Source organism: Meleagris gallopavo, chromosome 1, assembly GCF_905368555.1.
Source record: "Meleagris gallopavo chromosome 1, MGAL_WU_HG_1.1, whole genome shotgun sequence".
Taxonomy (NCBI): domain Eukaryota; kingdom Metazoa; phylum Chordata; class Aves; order Galliformes; family Phasianidae; genus Meleagris; species Meleagris gallopavo.
In genome coordinates this window covers 97,204,008-97,225,639 of record NC_139404.1, presented here as the reverse complement: position 1 = coordinate 97,225,639, position 21,632 = coordinate 97,204,008, and the positions used below count along the sequence as shown (strand labels likewise).

Sequence of the window (21,632 nt, the reverse complement as noted above, 5' to 3'; positions counted from 1 at the left end):
ATAAGCTACAAGTTGATTGGCTGTTTGGTATTTTTGTGTGTGTGTCCCTTCCCATCCCCAGACCTCCTGTTTATCTTCATATCAAGCCTAGTACACCTCCTTCCCTCAAAGCTCCAAAAAGTTTTATATGTATTCCTCATTGCCATGTGGTCTCTATTCAAAGCCTTTGAGGAAAGCTAGTAAGAGATGCCCAGCAGTACACAGCCACTAAATCTCTGTCATTTACAATGAATGCGAAAAATCTCTTAGATTTCTTAGCATCTAAGCTAAGTCCATCCCTAAGAGTAAAGTAATTAACAACAGAACAGGGAAGTCTTCTTTCCTTGGTACTACCCCATATTTGAGGCCAGCCATCCTCAAATTGCTGCCTCAGCCCAAAGCTTCCTTCCTCTCAGAGTCCTCAGATGATCAACAGCCAAACAGCTTTAGGGAGAAACAATACTCACTTGCTGCTGACAAGAAAACTTGATTACATTTTGTCAGATACTGAGCAGGCTGCGATCAGTGTGTTTTTCACATCCATCCATACTTACTAAACTTATTTCCAGAGTGAAAACACTCATCTGCCAGGATTTAACCAGTATAGAAACATCTTCTGTGTTTAGCAACAGACTTCAAAACAACGAAATTACGCTGGTAACATCTCGCAGTAAGGCTGTTCCCCCATGACTCATTTCAGGCTTTCTGTCCTGCAAGTTATAGCCTTCCACTTTTTGTTTTACTTATACAATTTTGCATGAAAGTTATGTTCTGCCATATAAAAGAAGATGCCAGACAGTATGGAAAGTCTGCACATGTTGTATAAAGAAATTATCAAATATGGTCTTTCATAAGGAAGGTTCATTTTCAGACCCAATCGATGTGATGCTTGTCTGTAACTAGAAGCATGAGGGCTAGTTCTTGATTTTCAGGGTAATTTTTTACTCATACGTCCTTTGATCCTCTGTTTAGTTATTTTGGACATATACTGCACAACACAGAGCCACTAGGTGACATGAAATTCATCTCAACTACAGTAGGAATCTAGATCACTAAATACACTAGCTGATGGATAAATTAACATGTTTTACCAAAAACAAGATTTATTTCTACTATTAAAATAACTTAGTTCATTCTAGATTTGATATATCACCACAACTGCACCATTCTTTGTATTCTACACCAGGTTTACTTCTACCCCTTTTTATGGTTATACATCACCTGAGACTTTCTGAATATTCTCTGATCATTATCTTGCCAGTCTAGAGTTTTTAAAAAGTCTACATCACTGTACTTTTTCAACTAGTTTATTCATCTTAAAATAAATCCAACTCCCCCAAATACAGCCTTCTAGTCTTAAGAATTTGGCAAAGATATTTCTCTAAATTTACCCTTTCACCACTTTCAGAGATAGATTTGATTTCTCAGATCAGGTCACAGTCATAAGTAATCATACTATTACCTTACAATTTTAAGTCCAGTGTATGACTTCTGTAGTCTAATACCTTTCCATTTAAATGCAGGAATAAAATGAAAAATTATAACCGCATTACTAAAATGTGTCTGGATTCCAAAACACGAAAAAGTAAAACAACTGTAACAAATAAAAATATAACTATGGAAGTCATCAGTTTACCTCCTTGCACTTCAAGGCCTGATGGCCTTCAGGGTGATACATCCCAACATGCCCTGCCTAGCAGCCCTGCCATTAACCACCAGTAAAGCTTTTAGGACAAACATGAGTCCATTTCCTAGTGTCCCCCTTAAGTCACTGTAGGATTGACCTTGACTCCTTTATCTATTATTCACCATCCACTCTATACTTGCTTCTAGAAAACAGTTTTCAGTCCCTTCCGGGCTTTTTCTCATGCTGAGAATAGCCATCACACTCCATTTCCCACAGCCTAATTTTAAGTGAGGACAGAAGAAGTGTCCCCGTAAAATTGTGACTTATCTTGTTTGCTGCTATTTGATTCAGTATTAAAGAATCTCTCAGATAAGCTCTTTCTTCCACAGCCTTATACAAGTACCTATCTTAGTACTGACTAAAAACAGAATAATAAATGTTCTGTACTCAAAATCTACATGTCTTTGTGAAACATATGTATGGAATATTCTATAAACCCAGAAAAACAGATTTTTTTCTCTAGCTTCATACTATTGCACTTTTGACTATAAAAGAAGTTAGCGTTTTTAAGAGCTCAATATCCTCTCCCTCTCAGTAAACATATATATGACATTCTGATCTTGATTTATACATTAGTATTGAATTTTTTTTTATTTTATTATGCTGCAAAAAGAGAAGATGTACAAGACTTATAAGTGGTAACAGCTTAAATGCAATTAGCTAAAAAGAAACGGTTACATAGAATCACCAAGGTTGAAAAAGACCTCCAAGATCATCTTTCCCACAGTCTCTTTTTGATGGAAGTACCTAAACATTCCTGGCTTTTTAGCATTTTCCCAGTACTGTCACCCTTCATTCTCAGAATGGATTGAATGAATTTGTTCAAAAATTTACTACTTCAGGGAACAGGAGTGTTTTCTTAAACTATCAAAAACCATGTGCATAAAAAAACAAATGCAGTAACTCACATGAGCAGTCACAACTGCCATCCAACCTCATTGTTTTCTTTGTAACAGTACAAAAAATAGGATTTTTATAGGCTATGTAAAGCAGAAAACAAACTTTGGTGTTTATAACCTCTTCATGTAGGTGTTCTATTTGGAAACACAAGGTTTGAAATAATAGGCCTTTCTTCAGAAGGAAGATGTTCAACTAAGTTTTTCTAAGGACTTTCCTCAGTTCTTTAATGGAGTATCACTAGGCTTTGAAGCTTTTTCCACACTACCAGCTTAGTACGAGACAGGGAGTAAACAGCAAAACCCAACCTTTTTCTGTAAACTTCAGACAATTCCTAGACCACCTCACTAGAATTGCCTTGTTTTATTAAAGAATACCAAATTTCATATAGTATTTTGGATGTTACTGATTATTCAGGTGCTGAGGTCGTGTCTTCCACCGAAGAACATTCTTTAGTGTTGGTTTCCAGAAGAGCTCTATTTTACTATAATTTCTACATATTTTCCTACATATTAGCACTTTTGATTTTTAGCCAGGTTATCAAACTTTCTTCTTTCTTCTTAGAGGAGAAATAGGGCATGATGACAAGAAGACTCCTGGTCATCTCTGTACTTCTCAGTAGCACCATAGTACAGTTTGTGTAGGATTAGATACTGCAATTATATTATTGATCTTCATTAAGGAACATGTAAGCTCCCAGATTAGATAAATAAGTTAATTAGACTTCCTCTCTTTCTACCCAGTATTTCCCCTCTCTCTTCTCCAAATCTAAAATAGTGACTTTGATATCACCCAAATGATCGTCAGACCACTTGTAAAGAAGGAAATATTCCACTCCTCTATAGACTTAGACAAAAAGAACGTTTGTAAAAATAAGATCTCAGGGAATGTAGGGGGAGGTCAGTAATGCTATTTCTGATAATAAATGAAAATAGTCAGCCACAGTGTTAGTAGATATACTACATGTGGCAGCACTGCATATTCTATAGATGATAAAGTTGCATAGATCTGGGGTTTATCTTCCCCTGCCCCTTGCTTTCATTAGCATCCTGCTGCCCTACAGAGCTTTTAGCAGCAGAAACACTTCATAAACTTGCATTTTCAGAATATAATCAGATTCTTCAATTCTGAGACTTCATTGTAAAGTTGTTGCTTTTTCAGTGATATTAGACCATTTTTGTACTTGTGTAATCAGTTAGTAGTAAATGACAAACATCCCATTGAATACATCAAATAATTTCAGATTCCCTTCTTAGGAAATACAGCTTCAGTTCCAAATGACAACGCAACATCAGCATATGTTAGTAGAAAATTATCAAAGTCACATTTTTAATACAGCAAGAATTATCAGCTAAGTCAATAACCAGAGCTTGAAAAAGTTTAGCAAGAGTCATGGAACAAGCAGCAGCTTTTATTTTCTTCCCCTCTGTCCTTGTTAGTTACTCCAAATGTCCTCAATGCCTAGACTTCAGCACATGGTACATTCAATACACTTTCGATGAATTTCTGTAGAGGTCCAGTTTTTAATTCTCCAGTATTGTCAAATATTTGTGCTTCTAAGAAAACAAAGTCTATAATGTGGGGGAGGCTGCATAATTCTGGCACATACAGTTTTGCAGATGTTATTCCTTAAGGAAGACTATCTTGATTGCCTCTGTGAATAATGGCTACAAGATGGCAAGGAGCCAACAGTTCTCTTACAGCAGAAGGTATAAAACCACTTTCCTACTGAAAGAAGGCCCCCAGTAGGATAATATATTATTACGCATGATTCAAATTATAGGATCTGCAGCAGGGGAGCTAGTGGCTGAATCAGGACAGCCGCACACAGAATACTGATGATGGAATGATGGAATGCATCATGCATTGAAAAAGCCATAGTTTAGTGTTTAAATCTTCTGTATTTTCAAAGTCACTGCACGGATCGATATATAACTGAAGCTCCATAAACAAATTGTACATTATTGTGTGCATAGAGGGGAAAGTCATTGTACTGTAACAAAAATTCTATTTAAGAATACTCCTTGAAATAAAATTTTGTTTTACCAGAAACTGTTGACCTTTTGAAGCCCACTAGCGACAGATAGAGCATTAATTTAATAACACAGTATTGAATTTGTCTCCTATCTGATGCTGTTTCTGCAATCAGAATACTGTAGAACTGAAACTTGTCTCATTAGACTATGCGGTCTGAAATCTCTGCATTCCACAGTATTCTGGGCTGTTTTTAAATTGTTCACACAACAAATTACTTTACTCATAAAGAACTAAATCCAAATGTTCAACACAATGTTGGCTTGCCCAAACATTTTCCATTTATAATTGAACACATCTCAAGAAAATCTGCATGTTTATTATAAAAAACAAGCCTATTCTCTAATACGAAAAGCTGGCTAGAGAATAGTTTTTCAAGCTTAGATGTAATATTTTCTGTGCAGATTAAGCACATACTAAATATAAAAAGAAATAGCTAAACAAAAATTCTATATTTCGCCTTTCTGCAACATAGCCTGAAGCAGTATGCAAGCTCTCCCTTGACTTCCTTTCATACTGGCTCTTGTATTCAGTTATTCTGGTAAATGGATGCAAATCAGGTGCATTGTGTTGAGGTGGAAGGAAGGGGGTGAAATTTGTTCAGAAATGATCTCAGTTCTATTCATTAATAAAATGACATCTTGGCTGAAAGTGGTGAAGAATGAAATATAACAGTACTGAACTTCACTCAGTTGTAACAGACGCATGTAAGAACCTTTAGAGAAAGCCAGATATGTAAAACAGCCACAGCGAAATGAATTCTGAAGCATTAGAATAAGTACTTAGATCGTGATGGCAGCTAAAGATACAAACTCAGTGCTGCAGCAACACCCGTTTTACCTTCCAAGATGGTTAAAGGTAATCTCATACTAGAAATGGAGGAGGCAGTACCACACTAGGTAAGAACTACAAGAAAACAAATGTACATGAAAGTAAAATATATGCACAGTATTAACAATAAAAGACTATTTTAAAGTTTTTATGGGGCCAACAGAAAAAAAAAAAAAAAAAAAGGAACAATGCCCATGGTTACCTGCAGAGACAGCATACAGTTAAAAAAAAAAAAAAATCAGGAAAAGTGTAGCTACCGTTTTGCATAGCGATTCAAATTATGCTGGCAGAATAATTAATGGAGGACCTAATCTCTGTGAGGGGAAAAAGAAAAAAGAAAAAAAAAAAAGAAAAGAAAAAAAGGATACGTTAAACAAAGTTCATTACTGCATGATGTAAATGAGTTTCTCACCAGTGATGTCACTGATTGGCTGGGATGTAGAGCTGGTTTCGAACAGTGCAGCATGGCCGGATTGGCTGCTAGCTCTTCTGGTTACTGCCTGCTTGGGCAGCGGTCGAACCAGACACTTTCTGTCTCTCTTGTTGTCGTTTGAAGCAAATCTTGTTCAGCCCAGCTGTGTCTCCATAGTAGTGGCACCCTAAGAGAGTCTCCCTCCTGCTTCCCACAGCTCATCTGTAAGGCGGTCGCTGCTGTGAAATACCAGCCTTTGGCACGGAGCCCAGACTGCGTTGTTAGATCCGTCTATAATACAGAAAAGAATTTTTTTAAAGCAGTTCTTTCACCAAATTACATCCTAAGAAGGATTAATAAGCACTAAATTGCAACTGATTTAGGGACCTTTAAATTATATAGCTAGCACGCTGTCTGAAATAAAACATTATCTGACCTGCAATAATACATCATCATTGCTTAAAAAATAAAAATTAAAAAAAAAAAAAAAAAAAGGATAAACGAAAAAAAAAACCAAAAAAAAAGAACAGGAAAGGATGAAAGAAAGGAAGAAAAAGAAGCAACAACTTCTTTGTTTACCTTGATTACAAAAAATATTCTTCATTTTTTTCCCCCTAGAACGGTAACTGATATCTCGGTGCTACGGAAGAATATTTTAAACTATCACCAGTTTTCTATTTACATCCAAGGCATTATTTTCAGGTTAAGACAAGGGATCTTAATTAGCATTCTCTTTAACTATGCAAACTGAGACAGGGCATGAAAGAAAAATGCCGTATGGAAGAGAGAGAGAGAGATGGAGAGAGAGAGGAAAAAAAAAATCTGTGCAGCTTTTACAGTTCAGCTGTCTGACCCCCTGCAAAAAGAATGCAGTCATATCAACTTTGCCAGACAATGGAGTACCTACAGGCTTTCCTCTAGACAAGTCCTTTATAACCAGTCAGTATTATGTGCTGCAGACAGTGGCCAATCGCTAAGCTGCTTTCTGCAGCAGTGACACAATAGGTGCACTGGCCACACTGTCCTCCTAGCCTCTGACAGCAGTTCAGGTTCATTTTTCCTATGCTGGAATACGCATATGTCTTTAATGTTCCCACTGTATAGAAAAAATATCAAGAGAAGCTCGCTTTGTTTTCCTGTAATTACATCAGCCTAATTACTGCAGCCAAGCCGCAGTGCCACTGCTCAGAGCGGCGCATAGGCATGCACGTCATATAAATATGCATGAGCACGCCTGCTTATTTAAATACAAAAATGCATCAATTGCTGGTGGTGCCTTTTTGTTTTTGTTTTCTGCACATCATTCCCCTGCTCCAACACCCATTCCCGATAAACCAGATGAGTTAAGGATGACTCGTAAAGACGGTCACCATTTTCTCCTTTCATTTATCTCAACTTTCATTCATTTAGTTTTAATTGCCGGCATTCAGTAGGAAATTAAAAAAAAAATAAAAATTCAAATGCAGATGAGTCTCTGTTAGTAAGGGGAAGGGTTATTGCAGACCTACGGCATTTTTCTCCCTTGTCACTAAACATCAGAGTGAGCGCCTGTAAATGAATCTGCACGCACTCCATCACAGCCACGCATCAGATGCCCGTTTCTTATTAAAAGCCCAATGATCCCCCAGCATGTGCACGCATCCAGTCTCCATGTTTGGGTATTCTGTAATTACAGCATCTCTTGTAACAGTACCTGAGTCTGCTCATATAGCCAAAAGATTAAATCATCACCATTCACGTATTAGACAGATGTAATTGGGCACATTCTATAGCGGGAATCGCCATGCTAATTTTTGTGATTTTATGCATGGGATTTACATATTCATGAAGAGAATAGCTGTTATGACCACCGACAGAGCAACACGAAAAGAAAGACACCATTCTTCAGCAGACAGTATACAAAACCTAGGGGAAAAGACGCAGCATATGGCGACAAGGAGAAGGTGTTTGGCTTTCGAGGGTTATTTTATTTCCTATTTATAAATTCTGGGTAGAGAGCTTACAAAAACACATATGCATTCTGAACAAGAAGGCGAGGTAAATTTGTACTATTAACAATCATCTGCTTGTAGTTGAAATAAAATCATTTCACACTTGGCGCCCCATGTTCTGCAAGTTTCGTCTTTGGACTGTTTTCAGTAGATAGATACGTAGGACATATTCATCCAGGAATGCACAACAATACTAATGAATCCAAAAGGAACAGAACTTCTGTCTGCTACCGAAAAATCATGATTTCACATTTTATTACCTGCCCTGAAGTGTGGGTATCTACCTTTCCCAGAAAATCTGTTTTCTGATACCATCGGTATTTTGATTCCCAACGTATTTAAATGGTACATTTTCCAAATATGATAAAATATATCTCGTTCAGAGTGACTTTCAGGTTTCAATGTTTTCTATATGAAAAAACAAACAAACAAACAAACAACCCACCACCAGAGGAAAGGTAATTGAGACATCGTAAACACGGTGATGTTTCTAACAATTTCCTCAGATTAAACACATTGCACTTACTGTAACCTTGTCCCTTTTGTGTCTTTAGCATAATTATTTTTAAATTCTTGTTTGTCTCTCTGGTGTTTGCCACTCTTCAGCCCACATTTCCTTATAAAAGCTAGATTATGTTACCTACAGATATGTGGTTTTCTCTTGATTTCCCTAAATTTTGTAAAGGTAATACTGTAGGTAGCAAGGTACAAATTTTTCATTTGCCAATGCAAAATGAAAAATTTTAATGCAATAGCCATATGTTTGACAGCCTTGCTGTATATCAGTTTTCACAAAACACTATTCAATGCTACCACAAAAGAACAAAAAAGAGCTTTTATTTTTCCTTTATCTTTGGATATTTCACATTTGTTTGAATCGAAGTTATTCATTTCAGTCATGGTATTAAGATCCCAAATAAAATTTTTAAAGAAAGAAATCATATTGAATTATATATGATACAAAATACAATTTTAATATGTGTTCAACATGTTTATAAAATATTTTTTTTCAAACGTAAGGAGCTAGATTGGACACACTGAAAAGAAAATCACAAGAAACTAAGAAAATGCCTTTTTCCAAATCAGATTTTTTCAAAAACTAAGAGTAAAAAAATTGTTAAATCCATTTATATTAACTAAAGCATATTTCAGCAACCAGATCGCTGTTACTGTTGCAGTCAAAATAATAAGCTGTCAAATACCTGCTTTGTATTTGCCTCTGTCTAAAATTCAAACTCCAGCGACTCCAAATCTGCCAGCTAATTATTAAATTTCTCACTTCAGCTTAAATAACTGACTTAGGATTTCATATTGTATAAAAATAAGCATCATTACAAAAATAGGGTCCTTAAGGCAGCAGAATGGTAACACAATTTCTAAGGTATGAACCTCATAAAATCCGTAGCTTCAAGTATTCAAGATCTCCACTCAGAACATCAAGTACACTAGTACTAATTTGAAGTTTTTGCAACAAGATAATGTCTGAAAGCCTCAAGTATTCATGGAGGAATTTGAATCAGTGCTTTGCTTAAAGAAAATAAGTAAGTACTGGAAAAACAAAATTAGCTCATTTCTTCTGGGGGAGGGGCAGATTTCAAGCAGTGCATTGAACTAAATAAATACCTCTAGATATGGACAGATTTTTCTCTTATTTTATGAACTACGTTCTACTGCATTTTTTCTTTAACTCATCCCATCAGAGAAAATATGTATTACAATAGTCTACATTAATTATTTTCAGGAAAAAAAAAATCAGGTTAGCTATACTAAGCATCAAATGAAATGTACGATAGCTTAAAAATACATCTACGTTTAGAATAATGTTTCTACTTCCAGGACTGCATCACATATCACATAATGTATAATGGTTTTCCACACTCTTATTTAATTGGCATTGCTGTTTTCTTTAAAAGTGATCATGATCATACTTCGTTCTGTATTTTTCTAACAGATAGCACCAGAAGCCTTAGTCCCTCATATTCTCATAAATTCCCAGAATACATTACATTACATCAAAAGCATTAGTTGCGATTATATTTGACACACATGTTTGGTACATCTTCAGCTTCTGAACTATGATCTGAATTTTCAAACAATACACTGGCATCCATATTTAAACTCTGGACTTCTGTAAGCTTCATGCCACAAAATTACATCTCAGCTGAAATTTAAGATCCTAAGGAAGTCATCTGACTTTCAGATGTTTCGGAGACCTGCAGCTCAGTTACACGCAACAGAAGTTCCTGTTAACTAAACTACCTTACCGCAGTACAGATGCCAAACACTCTGTTTTTGTAAAGAACCTGGTGAAAATATTGACCCAATTTTTTCTATTTTATAATTCTCATGATCCCAAATGCTCTGACGATGAAGCAGAACTTCCTAGGTTTCGATTTGTAACCTTCCATGGAGAAGCAGCAATGGTTTAAGAGAGAAAAATGATAGCATCCAATATTACTGCTTAAATTTGTGGCAACATAAGACTAGCATGTGGGCTGATTTAAAGCAGGTGTGTAAATAAAGTTGCAATAAGTGTAGTTTAGTTATCACTGGTGCTAATCTCTGGAGAAGTAGTGGAAACTTGGAAATTCACAGCACAGCACCTAACCAGCTTGGTTGTGAACTACTGAGGTATAACAGTATTGCCAAAGACACAGAATAAAATTTACTGAAGCACTTGCACCACTGTATGTTACATGAAAGCAGCAAGCCCCAGAACCCTACAAGGGAATAATGAGATAATGGGGTATTTTCTCCCTTTCAAAATTCAGATTTTCTTGGACATTTTGCTGACTACAGACCCAATAAAGTCTATAATTTAGAATACATGATTAATAAAAGCAGGTAAGGATGAATTATTTTGTAGTAAAATAACAACTTATTCACATACATAACATTACATACATTCTTTGGGGATTTTTTGTTTAATAGTTGCCCTTAGAATAGAAAAGTTGCCCTTTAGAATATTACTGAGGAGTTACATTTAAGAATTTTTTTTAATGAACTAGTTTTAAGAATATATAAAATATATTTGCCCAAAGTCTTTGTCATTTCAAAGCATGTCTAGTTCTACTAATAAACATATCTTCATTTATCCCTTGAAGAACCTTATATAAGGGTTATTTTCATCTTTGTTTCCTATTCAGTTGTGTCTACCTCTTATTCAGAATTCATCCCGTTTTCAGGCTCAACATAGTCTTCCTAATGAGGAAAAATGATTGATACACTTTTGACAGTAATTACTAATTAAACTGATTGTACAGGCATGTAAACATAAGATAAAGCATCTATTTCTCTGCAATAACTACTGTGCTGTAAGCATTTTTACACCATCATAAACCTAATTTCATTTACCTGTCTCTCATTTATTTAGGAACAAGATACTTTGGGCAAATTTGCATGGGCTGTTAACCACGTGTACTTGACCTGGTGTGTGTTCACAGGCTATTATTAACTGTTGCTGTGACTGAGCTGACTTAATTGCTGCCTTACCACTTATTCTTTTTCTTGTATATGCATTGAATCTCTTTGTTTCCAGTTGCAATTTTTGATGCCTAGATACAAGTACAAAGCCTACCACAAACCAAATGATGGATCTACTTCTAAACAATGTCTTATCTCAAACTAAAGTGGGTCTATCTAAAGACTGACAAGTCCTATGATACTGTTGAGTGTTCAAATTCCTTGGACCCAGAGACAAGGATGGTAATTTTCAGCTTCCTTAACCTTCTTATTTATCATCACAGAATACCTTAGGTTGAGGAAAACTTATATACAATCTAGCCCCAACCCCTGCTATGGTCAGGGCTGCCTCCCACCAGCTCAGGCTGCCCAAGGCCTCATCCAACCTGGTGTTGCGCACCTCCAGGGATGGGGCACCCACAACTTTTAGAAGAAGTGCCATTGCTGAGAAGAGGACCAAGTAAGCAACAAGAATGTTTGTTGCATTGAAAATAAGCATCTGGAACACACTTGGAATTTCTGAAGCCCTAACCCCAGAACTGGAATAGAACAAGAGAGTCTACTTTTAATTGAGCCCATTATTTGGTAGTATTTCAGCACAATATGCAGCCAGCAACCACAAGGGAAACCTGCACTACCCAACTATAATTCTGTTCATCTGTCATCTGTTCTCTAACCTCAGGTTACCTCTCAAACAGAAAAACAAAAAACAAAAAAAAAAAAAACATTGTGCTTGAAAGAGAAAGCAAAGTCAAAAAGTCCTCTAAGCACAAGATGTCTAAATACTAACTACAAGATGTCAGGAGCAGGATGACAGTCCTCACAGCCCACAGGCAAAATCTCTCAGGGAGGCAGTGTCAGTACAGGCGGATGTGCACCTCTGATGAAAGCAGCTTGGCAGCTAAGGACTGACAATGATGGGTACCTCTGCCATTTTGTTACACAGGAAAGTTCTACCTAAAGCACAGAAAACCTCCATCCACTGGTAAATAACATATACATTGCATCTCATAAACTAGCAGTCAGGGCAGGATGGACTGGAGCCTTTGGAGCTAGCTGTGTCTAGCACAGGACAGCCTCAGCCTCACCTCATGCTGCAGCCCTGCAGCACTCTGACCGATGGGGCACCCACTCCTGGGACACACATAGAGCAGTTTGTCTGTGTGAAGCCTTGCTGTGAAGGAAGCATTGTTTATGGCTTTTCATCCCAACTTTCTCAACAGAGCGCTTCAGTTTTCCAACAGGAATTCTGTCGTCTTTCAAGACAAAACATGTGAGAAGAGCATTTAGCATTTAGAGTCCAGTAGGTGGCTTCCTTCTCTGTGCAGATGCAAACAACAACAATAACAACAAACAACAACCCCACACATTCCAGCTACTACCTTGTGTCTACAACGCTGAAGACATGAGAAGAAACACTCCTATAAAAATTGCTCAAACTCTGACTTCCCCAGGGAGCTCCTACAGCACTGAGTTAGGGCCTGAAGGATGCAGAGAGAAATAACACTACTGGGCCACACCTGATCAAGAGCATGACCTGAGTGAAGAGCAGGAAGAGAACAGTGGAATTCAGACAGTATGGAAATGATGCAAGAAAGGGTATTTTGGAGAGACAGTTTTCACTATCAGCTGCTGTTCTACCCCATCTGGGCACCAGCAGTTAACAGGACTGCACTGCAGCCTTTTGAACTCCTCCCCACAGGCAGGTTATGGGGAAGGAACGATTCCTGTAATGCCTATTTTTACTGGCAAAGGACAAAAAAGTCTGATCAATTCAGCCACAGACATGTAGCCAGGAGAATATCCAGATGAAGATATCTAAACACTTCCTCTGTATAATGGTGAAAACTTGAGTACCATTTACATTAGATCTTTTCCCTTTGCATAATTCCCAGGAAGCAGAGCCAAACATCAATCAAAGAACCCTATGTATTACTTTAATAGCTAGGATTAATAAATTACAGGTTTCCTGGTATAAATATGTGTGCATTCAGTGTAAGCTGCTGTTTGAAATGTATTGATAATTGTGAAAAGATTTGGACTATTCCCAAGTCAAACTGTGCACTCAACACGGTAGCAACCTTCCCTGCAACGTTCACTGCCGCAGCCTGTATCATAGCGTGCTCCTTGATTTAACACACCTACGTGATGCCAAAATCCAGTGACCAAGTTATTTCATAATCTTCCCTGGATTTAATGCAGGAGGCACGTGACATAAATGCACCCCTCCCAGAAGAGGGATGTTGAGCTTCAATATGCAGTGCCTGTGCCAGCTCTTCTTTTGAGTGGGCTTCTCTACTCAAGCAAAGGAAATCCCTGATCCTTAGGCACATGGCTGCTTTCACCTTGGTCTCCAGACAGAAAAGGTGAAGTCTTGCTCAGAACTAGGAGCCTGCTTTGTCAGAGGTTATGGACCAAACAACAGATGCTGTGAAATTCAGGGTTCTCTGCAAATCCCCACACCTCTTTAGAGGGTTTGTTTTGTTTTGTTTTGTTTTTTTAATTTCTTTATTTTAACTGAAAGTAAGGAGGAACACACATGACAAGTGTTAACCTTTTTCCTAAAGGACTTAGCTAGAAAAGGGATTAGTTATGCAAAAGGATGACCAATCATCTGAGGTATTATCAATAGTTGACACACTGAAGCATGGTCAACGTGCTTGATGAACAGCGTTATCAGAAACTGATTCTGCACCTTGGAGATTGCCTGAGAAACCCAAATCTGTGCCTGTGATCAGTAACAGTCTGCTCTGGGGGCAAAAATATATGTCTACTCACTGGTGGCACTTACAGCTCTCAGGAGCCTGCCTGAAGAGACACTGAGCAAGCCTGCAAGTGGTGGCATACTTCAAAAGTAATTTTCAGTCTAGTTATTTCTGAGGATCAGTAACTTGTCCTAAGAATAAATAAAGCCAAGGGACATTGAAATAAGATGTGCAGAGGAACTATAATGTGGCCAGCATGAATTATTTTGAGACAAAGCTTCTTTCTTCATCCTGACTGACGTAACAGCTTTTATGCAAAAGAAAAGCTAAACGCTCAAGCAAACACTGAAGTAGAGAAAACAGTGAAAATGTTCCTCCATACATTACTCTTTTCTTGTTCTGCCACTAAAGCTTTGGTAGTTTACGTAGGAGTCCAGAAAAAAACAAAATTAATTGTATAAATAATTTATCTCAATGTATTTGTTGAGCATTAAACCAGTATTAATGCAATTATCTTCAAAATACTCATGAAAAGTATGGCTGTTATCTCTCTATTGGTAATAGAATATTGGAAATATTGGACTTTAATCCCAGAGATACAAAGCTGATAACGGTAAGAACTGGAAATGAAACACTCGTCTCCTTAATTCCCCTACTGGTGAATAGATATAATGGAAAAAAAGAGGAATCAGAATAACTTACGCTATATAAGAATTACGTAAATAAAATTTAACAATGCAATTCAGTGTTACTCAGAATTAAAGCACTTTAAATTTTGATTGATTTTCATTATGCTTGTATAAAATACAATGTACAAGAAACATATGTTGTATATAAAGAAACAAAGGAAGATGTTAACTCACTTTCAGGAAATAAGTACCAGCAAGAATGCAAAGGAACAAAATTTGAGTAGGCACATAATCTAAATTCCCAAGCCCATATGCATCCATACAACTCCTGTATCAAGCTGGCATAACATTAATTCTGCAATCTGGCAGGTTTTTTTCTTAGAAAAACAAAAGCTATAGCTAGAATGCAGCCTAAAGTTACATATGACACTAACAGGTTCGGTTGTTAGTTTCTGTTTGTTTGTCTAACAGGTTACATTGTTTGGCTTTTTTGTGTGTGTGTGCTTATTTTTTCATAACTGAAGTTACTAGCTCATTTTATATCTTAAGTTAAAAAAGGGAAGAATCTTGTTTGCAAAATTATCAATAGCCATGTTCTTGTTAAGTATTAACATTAATTTTAATTTAATGTCTCCTGTATGAGATGATGTGCTTTATACCAACAACACCAAATTTTGGGGGTTATATATTACTGTAGACATGGATGCTTATTATCACAGAAAGTTAATGAAACTAATGATTTAGTAAGATCCAAAAAAAATGACAGGACATGAATTTTGCAAATGCCTAGAACTATGGTAACTCCAAAAACTTGTGAACCAGCTGAAACAAGTGAACCATCTGGAAATAAGTAAAACTGTGTATGAAAGGAGAGCTAATCCTACAGTCTATAAAATTCCTTCTTCTTTTCAGTGAGCAACATTTGAAGCGTAATACAAGAACGGATAGATGGCTCTTCTAACACAAACAGTAAAAGAGCTTTCGTTGCCACATCTCTATAAAATATATCTTCCCATATTAAAGGAAAGGACTTGCATACCACAAGGCCTTCCATAACCAAATAGATCAGATCACTTGGGACACAATGCCTGTGTTAACTCTTCCCTTGCTTGGTTGTTTTGTTTCAATAAAGACCTCTTATCCCTCTCCTTGAAACCAGATTTGGGAGATAGCTGAAGGAAGTGAAAGATACATGCTCAAGGCACCATTCTGGGATTTCGCAGTGGGATTCCTATTACTATCAATGGGAGTTGTTTAAGGATTTAGCTATACAGTACTATGAAAACATACATCTTAGTGTTGCTAGAAGGACATAACTACTCTGAATTTGACTTTATCCCTATACTTCCAACCAGCGAGGTTAATAAGAGGTTGAAAGAGAAGCAGTGGCAGGATAGAGGTTCTAATACGATGGCAATGCTATCTTAGCCTGCTGGGCATTCAAGTCTATTTGAGGTATCACTTAATGCCATCACTCTACAGCAGGCATAGAACTATTTGCTGTATGCAATTTAAGTGTCAGCCCTCCCAGAACATTCAAGTGAGCAAAAACACCAGATAATTTAACATACTTGGCTTTAGTTCCATTTTCCACTACGGAAAACTTTCAGGTTTTTCTAACTTCTTGGACAAAAAAAATACGAAGAATGTCATAAAAGCTCACAAAATTCAGGAACTAGTTCATGTTACTTATGTTCTTCTCAACACTTCATGATTTAGCTTCAAGTTAAACCTTTGATATGACTATGAAATAATATGTGAGTTTTTGTGCTCAAAAATTTAGTGATTTGCGTTGCAATGTAGTTTTAGAAAGAAAATAATCAAAAAGGAACAATCTTCAAAACATGCAAGAAATAGTTTGCATTAATCATTGTCAGTAGCAGGAAAAAAAAAGGGAAAGGAACAGCACAAATCCATACAGCAATAAGGATGCAATTAACACTATGCTTTGAATGCTCAGGATGACAGGTACCAAGAGAAACTTAACAAGAGTTACTAGCAGAAATTCCATGCTGTTGAGATGCTTTCAAGGTTTTTTGTTGAGAAATAAAACATTCTTCTAGGCAAGACAATGTCCTAACCTGCCTCATAGTGTTGGGGAAACATGGAATTTCATAGCTCTATAAACCTGTTCAGAGCACAACCATGCCATCATCTTGTCTACTCCCAAATGCTGTTGCACTGCAAATCCACATCCTTTGTTATAACTCTTTCAGCTAAGTACTAACACATTTAGACTAGCCTCTCTGCTACAAAATATGCATCCAGATGTGAAATCTCTAGGCATAATATGACCACATAAAGAACACTTGAATAAAGACTAAAAGAAGAAGATGCATGTGTGAATGGGAACTGCGGAATCACGGCCTGAACCTCTGATTGACCACCTGAGGCAAGCAATGACTCAGCCCTGGGAGCACAGGTGAAGGCAATTCACCTGTGCTACCAGAAGGAGTGGAGCCTGGCTGCACCTCTCCTAGACTCCACTTAAGAGCTGACTACCAGTAGGGAAGGATCTTTTTCTGGAGATTCCTCCTTTTGGAGTTTTTCGGTGAGCCCAGGACAAGGGTAAGTCCTCTATCTATTGGTGCAATAACCTGCTTAGCCAAACTCTCTTGTATATTTCTTAATTATAACACCTTATATTCATTGACTATATAACATGAAAGATGTATAAATTGCAGAGGTGAAAACGCACCATCCCAACTTAGAGCAATTCACTGATGTCTGTTCTATTACTATGCAGTGTCTGCACCTATAACTTGTTGCAGTGTGTACACCTCTTTAGATGAACATCAGTGCCTCACAAAATTAGCACAGCATGCAGTGTAATCAATGGCTATCTTCCCCTATATTAACACAGTGACATTTTCCTTTTTAACTCCTTAAAGGAAGGGGAAAATATACATCCCCCATTTTATTCAGCATAATCCCCCAAGAAAAAAAAAAGATAATCTTTTGCAAGAATGAAAGACTGACTTTACTGCACATCTCTATACAATATTTCCATATATATTTTGTTGTGATATAAAAATAATGAGAAACTCAGCATATAGTTTGTTTCCATAAATGTAATACATAGTTTGATATGCATTCTCCCTCTTAGAATGTAGAGAAACAACCAAAACTATCAAGGGCACTTATCCACTTGGTTCTCTCCTTTCCTTTTTACCCTGCTTTTCAGAAGCTACAGATGTCTGGTTTTGGTCCCCTCAAACTTGGTATGGCAAAACTCAATTTTAGTTGCATTAAATCTTTACAGAGACTTAACTCTAATTGATATGACTGTTCCTTGTACTATCCTGAATTAATCCAAAAAATACATCCTCAGGGCCATTGACAAGCTGCATCAATGACATTAGGTAATGAGCACTAATACCACTGTTGATTTTTCAAGTGTATTATTTCTAGAGGTGCAAGCACTTTTTTTTTTGAAGGCACTTTACTACTAATAAGAAATACTAACGTCTTCCAGGTGTACAAGATTTATGCATCATTATTAACACTTTTTTCTGTCATAAGTAAAAATTAGAATAATTTCCATAACTATATCTGATCTTGCTAGTTGCTTACATGATGCAAATTATTTTATTCCATCATTAACCTGCTATGTATTTACAATTAAAAAAAATATAAAGAATGATAACACAGCAGTAAACACCTGTTTATGTCCAAGGAAAAGATTAAAGTCAGACTGAGTAACCATCAGTGGGTACTGCTGTGTGGTAAAGGTATGTGTATTCCCAAGTTACATTATTATTTACTGTCTTTGTGTACATACATAACATTTTCTACAGAAGAACATGCATAAGAACTAGTGCTTAGGCATAGATGCTCTCATAGTTGATATTCCAAATGCAAGAAAGAATTCTATTTCCTCAAATTCCAAAAGCTGAAGTAATCACTTCTCTCAAAAGCACTCCAGCTCTTTTTGTTTGTTTCTCGTCTTTTCTCCTACACACTCCAACACACTTTACTCAGTGTACCAGAAATTCTCCATGTTCCTCAAAAAAGTACCGTGAAACGTGCACAAGGAAGTAAAAGAATGTTGGATATATCTTTCAATCCTTAGTAGTACCCACCAGATAAAACTTCAAAAGCAAGTGTAGGTGAGTCTTTACAAGATGCATTTTTGCCATTTGCAGGGAAACGGAGCAACTCAACGTGACAAACACAAATAAAGCAATGGATAGCAAGCTTGCAAAGCTTTGTTCCCTTAATTATTGACAGATTATATCTATGACATGTCAACAGTTGTATTATGTACCTCTCAGGAAAAACGCTTCTCAGCCTTTTGGTGTGGAAATTCGCGTAGCTCAGCTTCGAGACAATGCATGTCTCGTATAGCCACAAACTGTGACTTCTCAAGTGTCACATCTCATTGCACCAACAATGTTCAGAGAGCTGCACCCTGCTGTCTGCAAACACCGACAAGGGATTTGTTTTCTCATGCTGAAAAGTCAAGGCTGATTTCAAAACTGAAACAGCCAGTCTCTTGTCACTGAAAACCTGATCAGGTGTTCCTCTACTACAGCAGTTTAGATTACATTTCTAACAAATACCATAAAATGCTTTCAGCCATTAAATCTCTCACATGAGTGATGAAAGTAACTCAAACCAGCTGAAGCAAAGTGCAAGATACAAGGATAGCATCACTACTTTTGAATTTTTACTCTTCTGTTGATAACTAATGATACCCACTGGAATGTGATTCTTTAACTGTTTTTTGGACTCTGAATAGCAGCACATTTTCAAGTGTTACGTTAATGTCTGAGAGACTTCATTATAACACTGGAAAGCCAGAAAACAAGATGAAAAGGTATAACGCTTGGCTTTTCCTGACATGGTCTAGCTAATAGGGAGCCAGAAATCATTTTCACCTTAAGTGAAAGCAAAGAAGAAAAAAAAAAAAACTAACATGGAACCATTTTATGCTGCAGTAGTAATTGACTTTATCCACCATGCTTCTCACATCAACCATAGTGTACAATAAATGTTTCAGTAAAATACTGAATGAACCATATTGTCTGAAAATGGTTTTACTAGCTAGTCATGGTATTAAGAGATTAATAAAGATGCATACTACATCTTAGTAACTCACTACTAGCACCTTAGTGAGGTTAACACAAACAGAGGGATTGTTTTATTCCAGATAACTGCACATTCTTGAGATAAAAAAGCAAATGAACAACCATTCTCTCCCTTTTTCTTTCCCTTTCACCAGTCAAAAAGAATATGTCTTAAAAACCACACAGAAGTTCCTGCTATACAGCCATAAATGCAGCTAGATGAATGAAAATAAGAGCATACATCTAGTAATCAAATTCACTGGATAGAGCCAAGAATGAGGAAAAAGGTTTCCATTTGTTAGGAAGAGAGGAACCCAGGCAGGAGGACAAGTCTCAGAAAGAAAAAGAATGCAATATGGCTTACTGATGCTGTGCCAATAGAGCTCACGGGCATGAGATTCAGTGAGATCCAGCAAGAGAAGATCTAAAAGTAAAAAGGAGAAGGTGGCACAATAAAAAAGCTGAATGGAATAAGAACGTAGAGAGAAGATTGAAATTGTAGGCAAAGGGAATGCAGAACTTGCTCTACATTTATGGATAGAGCAACTCCTGCTACCGTAAGTACAACAATCTATGATTTTTCTACAGAACCTCATACACAACAAGATCTTGGCCTCTAGATATTGCCACAAAAAGAAAAAGGAAAGAAAAAAAAAAAGAGGAACAGGAAAGGGGTGGAATCAAATCCCTGAATAATTAATGGAACAGAGAAGATTAAACAACAAACTATGTAAACTAGACTTATTGTCAATTCAGTGCATCATAATTGACACATATTACTGCTAATAGATAACTTTAAAGACCACAGCACAATTCAGGCTAAATTTACCTGAAAAAAAATATAAAACACTTCTGTATTATTAAAAAACAAACCACCATCAAGAAAGGTTTATAAAAAGAGAGACAAAAAGAAAGAATCAATCTAGAGTTGAGCTGCAGATAGAATTAAAGACAGACAAATTATGTTTGTCTGCAGGTGGAGAGTTACACACGCCTCAGGGTTTGAGTTGCTATTGTTTTAAAGCAATAAAGATAAATTGAGAAAGTAAATAAAAAATAACTCAAACTCATCTCCAAATAATACTATTCACTGTGACATCACCATTTTCCAATTGGTTTGTTGTTTTAGGATGCCTAGAAGGCTCAGAATACCTAGAAGGTTGAAAAATTATGTTTGGGCTTCACATTTGCTTACTTGTTAGGTCTTAACACAAAAACTATATCCATGAGTCTAAACTCATTTGTTCCCACACAGTTTGCCCCCCTTTTTAGCTCTAGCACACAATATGTGTTGCGAAAAAGCTCAGCAGAGTTGCTTTTCCATAAATCAGTGAATTACACCCATGTTCAGAACAAGTTGTCATTTATATGCAAAATAAGTCCCAAATGGACAAGTTAATTTCAGCAAATACTACATATTTTTAAGGAGAAAAATAAACCGAAAAAATACAGAAAACCAAACACAAGTAATCTAAGCATGCATAATCCAGCCCTCGTTGGTACTTGCATTGCTGTCATTCATACATTACGCTTATTTCTTTTGTTCATTTTTTCCTTCTTTCTCTAGGTGGGTATTAGAGGAGCAAAATCTCTCCTACTATAAAGAGCAAGTCCAAAAACACTTGATGAAACTGAACATATATACAGCTCTATGGGATCTGACAACACGCATCCCAGGGTTGTGAAGGAACCAGCTGATGTGGTTGCCAAACCTATTTTCATCATATTTGAAAAGTCATGGTTGCCAGGTAAAGTCCCTGGTGACTGGAAAAAGGAAAACATCACTCCCATATTCCAGAAAGGGAGAAAAGAAAACCTGAGAAACTACAGAATGGCAAGCCTCATGTCTATGTCTGGGAAGATCACAGATTAAATCTTCCACGAAGCATGCAAGGCAAGATGGTGATTTGAGACAGCTAACATTGGCTTTTCCAAA

At 36.8% G+C, this 21,632-nt stretch overlaps 1 long non-coding RNA gene across 1 annotated transcript in view; it reads right to left on the bottom strand.

Moving 5' to 3' along the window:
* The window catches only part of LOC104913987 (uncharacterized), a 517,821-nt gene that overhangs the window by 460,486 nt on the left and 35,703 nt on the right, over positions 1–21,632 (bottom strand). Inside the window, exon 6 of the long non-coding RNA XR_014887671.1 lies at positions 5,841–6,131. This is a non-coding gene — a long non-coding RNA (uncharacterized LOC104913987). The remainder of the gene's footprint in view (positions 1–5,840; positions 6,132–21,632) is intronic.